The sequence below is a fragment of the Petromyzon marinus genome, chromosome 46 (assembly GCF_048934315.1).
Source record: "Petromyzon marinus isolate PM22_M1 ecotype Great Lakes invasive population chromosome 46, UKy_Petmar_22M1.pri1.0, whole genome shotgun sequence".
In the NCBI taxonomy this organism is placed as follows: domain Eukaryota; kingdom Metazoa; phylum Chordata; class Hyperoartia; order Petromyzontiformes; family Petromyzontidae; genus Petromyzon; species Petromyzon marinus.
Window position 1 is genome coordinate 1,196,827 of NC_133712.1, and position 4,574 is coordinate 1,201,400.

General features: G+C 48.2%; 1 long non-coding RNA gene across 1 annotated transcript; it reads right to left on the reverse strand.

The window, feature by feature from the left end:
* Window positions 1–1,708: 1,708 nt before the first annotated feature.
* LOC142930974 (uncharacterized) lies at window positions 1,709–4,079 on the reverse strand. Its single transcript, XR_012946970.1, has 3 exons — window positions 3,975–4,079; window positions 3,534–3,615; window positions 1,709–2,501 (listed from the first exon to the last, which is right to left on the reverse strand). It is a non-coding gene; the product is annotated as an uncharacterized LOC142930974 (long non-coding RNA).
* Window positions 4,080–4,574: the final 495 nt, after the last annotated feature.

Below are 4,574 nucleotides of genomic sequence, written 5' to 3' on the forward strand. Positions count from 1 at the left end.
TCCCCGTGTAATTCTGCGCCCCGAGATGTTTGTTACGCTTTAGGTGCAATACAAGTGCAATTTATTGTTGTAAACATTCACCCAATGGCATTCATATCGAGTGTGCAGGCAGTGCAATGATACATTGGCAGGAAGCTGGAGGGACCCAGGCGTCGTGCTACAAAGTCGGCGAGGGAGAGGGATGTCTCTCTCCTTGTTTTGCTGTCTCACTCGATTATTTTGTTTATGCATGTCTACGTGCACGCGTGCCTCTCATCTTGACAATGTTGGGGTTGGTGAAGGCCTCGTTGAGGATGTACAGGTCGTCGCGCAGCATCAGTGTGTCGATAATGAAGTCCTCTTCGCGCGTCGAGATTTGCATGAGGCAGGTGATGCCCAGGAAGGAACGGTATGGGTGATGCTACGGGGCCACGCACAGGAATAGCCGCTCAACGGTGGGCGGACAAACAAGAGTAGAAGAGGCAGATAGGCGGTCGAGAGGGACGAAAGCAAACACAGATCCCCCATAGAGCTTTAACAGACTGTTGGGACAAGTGCTGTTAGAGAGCACCTATGAAGGCCGAAACGGCACACGAGGGGTTGGGTGGCCAGCACCACGCCCGGCCGCCTTTGTCTCCCAAGCGGCAATGTTTTTAAACATCGCACCAGGTACTCAATTGAGGCCGAGTCAAACTCGGGGAGGGCCAGGACCGGTTCAGAAAATTGTGCTCTCGCACAGTCGGTACGGCGACCGGCTCCTCTTGAGGGCGCTCCACCTTCATCTTCTTCTCCGCTGCAGACACGGGGATCCGTCACTCATGGCGAGTGCGTGCAGTAGTGTGCTGGTTAATGCACTGCAAACCCAGTGAACTGATTTCAATTCCCGCTTGCGATCAACAGCAATGGCAAATATTTGATCAAGTCCTGGGCCTCCCCGAGGTCGACGGAGTCTTAAATGAGTACCGGGCACGATGTGTAATCATCAGTGCTGGGGAAACAAAGGCAGCCGAGCCTGGTGTTGACTACCCACCCCTCGTGTAATCCTGGATCTTCAGAGATGCTTGCTAACAGCACTTGCCCCAAGTCTGTTAAAGGTGATACGATTTTTGTTTTTGTCGTATGTGTGTGTGAGCAACGCCTCGACTTCTGTACATGTCTGCATGTGTGTGTGTGCACATGCACGTGCAAGTGTTTGCGACTGCTGGATTCGTGCATGTCTCTGTGTTCATGATGTGTGTGTGTGCCTTCACCGTGTTTGGCTTTTACAGGCTGTGCAGAGCTCTTCTTTGGTTTCTCTAGCGCTTTCATCAGTTTCCAGCGACTACAGATCTACAGAGACGGATGAGATAGCACTCAACGGGTTCTCATCACTCACTCAGTCAACTACTTAAACACTCATTCACTTACTCAGCCACTCAGGTACTCGTTCAACGATCCAACCAATCATGCGCTCAACTACACTCTCTCACCTACCCACGCACTCACTCAACCATTCATTCACCCACTCATCTGCTCAAACATGCACTCAAATAACCACATTAATCACCAAACCACTAAAATTCCTCACTCAGAACCCATCCGCACGTGTGCACAAGTGGTTTGTGAAATGGAATGATGGAGAAAATGATGATGGAGATGATGATGTGAGCAAGATGTTAGCACACAACAATCACGTGTTACCTCAAACACTTTTGAGTTAGGATCCAATTTCTTTTCTTGAAATGGCAGAGATTTCCCGTCACTGGATGGTAGATACTGCAAGCACAAGCACATGAACAGATGCACAAGCGAACTTTTTATTTTCAACCACTTCCTCGAGTCCCCACGTCTTCGTGTTTCCAGGATTTCTGCGTCAAGGAAGACCGTTTTATCCAAATCCTAAGTGACCCCGTGTCACGTGTGACCCTGTGCTAATATTGTGTCTCTATGCCTCCTATCTGTCTCTCATTTACCATGCCTCCTGTGTGTTCCCCACGTCCCTAAGTCGCTTGTATCACTGCATTGTCTTGGTGTCCTTGTAATTCCCGTGTCTCAAAGTCCATGCATCTCCATGCCACTCAACTACCCCTGTGCCTCCACATGTCCCTGTCTCCCCATGTCTCACCATGCCAAAGGGGTTGACGAACGTCTGCAGGACACGCGCTGCCTTCATCTGGGACGTGGAGCTCTGAGCAGTGCGAGCCTCGTTCTGCTGCTCTTCGCTGTCCTGCACACCGCAAGCAGAGCGCAGAGCGCTACAGCACATCGCAGCGCACTACAGCAACATGACAGCAATTTCAGCACAGCTCAGAATGCGACAGCACACAAGAGAACGCACAGAACGCCCCAGCACATGATGGCTAACACAGCAAACACAGCACGGTACAGAAAGCTACAGCACACGAGATCACACACACAGTGCTTTCGCCAGCGGTGTGGGAAATGAGACATGGGTTGGTTGTGGTCGTGTGACGATGTTGGGCTCACGTCAAACAGGGTGAGGACCGGGCGCATGGCAGGCACCGCCCTCCGTGCTCCCTCCACTGCACCACACAAAGACAAAAGTCAAAGATCCTCAATATAGCCTTGAAAAGACTTTTAGGGCAAGTGCTGTTAGCGAGCATCTACGAAGGTCAGCACGGAACACGAAGGGGATGGGAGGACCAAAACTACACCCAGCCACCTTTGTCTCCCCAGTGCTGATGCTTTACATGCACTGAGTACTCATTTAAGGCTGAATTAATCTAAGGGAGCCCCAGGACCGTTTTAGATATTCGTCACCAGTGTTGGCCATAAGCAGCAATCGAACTTGGGTCGCCAGGTTAATAGTGCAGCACGCTAACCAACTAAACTACTGCTGTTCGTCGTGACCGGGAATGGAACTTAGGCCATCAGGAACGTGCCACTACGCACTACCACTGCACAACCGTTCTCTAGTGACATACAGACATACGCTCGCTAGCACAGAAGATGCACAGAGATACAGACTGAACAATACACACGTGAAGACACACACCCACACACGCGCAATAATATACAGGGCCACACACCTGTTGCAACCGGTGACACACAAGACATACGCATGCAGACAGGCAAATAAAGACACGTTAACAGAGACACAGGAATGAATACACACATATGAATGGAAATGCACGCAATTGAACACAGACATAGACACAAAGTGAAATAAATAATACGCACATACACGCAGCAGCCAAAGAAGGGTCATTGCTTAAAACATCACCTATTATGTAAGTTTTACTTTTAGGACAATGTTACTGAAAAGTATTTTGTTATTTTTGCTTGTGCCCCACTGTAAATGCAGTCAGGACATTACTTGTTATTTATTTCACTAAATTACGTTTAATTTGTACACAGAACATGGCAATTATTTGTATGATTACTACTCAAATTATGAGTGTGATATTCAAAAACAGCACAGTATTTTTTTCATGTCAATATAATGAAATCTACTCGTGACAGGCTAGGTGTTCTCATCAACTGTCACGAAAAAAAATATATAATCCATATCATGAGCTTTGCCGATATAACCAGCACAACTAAGTGTGAGCTACCTTCAGTACCGTGCCTTGTGATTGGCTGCCTGTCGTCCAATGATAAGCCATCATGAGGACAGAAGAGAGGGTTTTCCAATCGCTGTCAAAATACAGAAGAAAATTGATTGAACAATCAGTGCCACACTAGGGTGGGCATACAAATGATACCATTAAGCTCACCTTTGGGGGATTGAAACATCTAGATTGTACTGTCTGGGTCAGGCCATGAACCAACAAAATCACACAGGGGTGTCAACCTACACAACAATCGGAACATTATTCACACGCTAAGGACGGACATGAACTGAGCTCCTCATTGTCACGACGGTTTAGGGACGTGGAATTAAAAAAAAAGAACCACAAATGAAGAGTTCTGTGCCGGATAATGAAAATGAGATGTACAGTTGATAATCGCAAGTAAAGAGGGCATTTGTGTGATGAGTTTTGGTCTCTGGTCACCTCTGTCCGGGTGATGAATGTTCTTGATGGAGCCTTGATGGGCGTTTCGCTCTGCGGGAACAGCAGCAATGATTATTAAACAAACGCAACCTTTACTGCAACGAGTCATTACTTTTACAGTCACTTGTGCCTGGTTGTGACCATCAACTCGCTACATTTGCGAACGTCGTTTAACCACGGGTGGCTGAAACTCCCAAGATCCAAAACCTAGGATCTTAGCCAGGTGGTGTTGGTGGCGAAGTCCTTTAACCCAGCACTATGGAGGCAACAAGGGTGGGTGGATCACACAAATGTTGTTAAACTCCCTTCCCGTTGCTTTTCAGGTGTCATATCATGGCCTGCTAGAAGGGGGTACAGCAAAGGTTGACTTCATCTATTCGTTCTGTATGGGATCGACTGTTGCCTCCTCGCATGTGTGGGTTTTCTCCAGGAACTCCGGTTCCCTCCCATATGTAAACACTCATTAATTGGTTGATAACACCTTCATATAAAGACGACCACAAAGCTTGGGGGGAAATTTGGCACAGGCTCACCGCCTGGTAGCCTTTCCCGCTCGTCTGTGGTTCCCCCTCACGCCTCTGAGTCGTTCTCTCGCTTCGA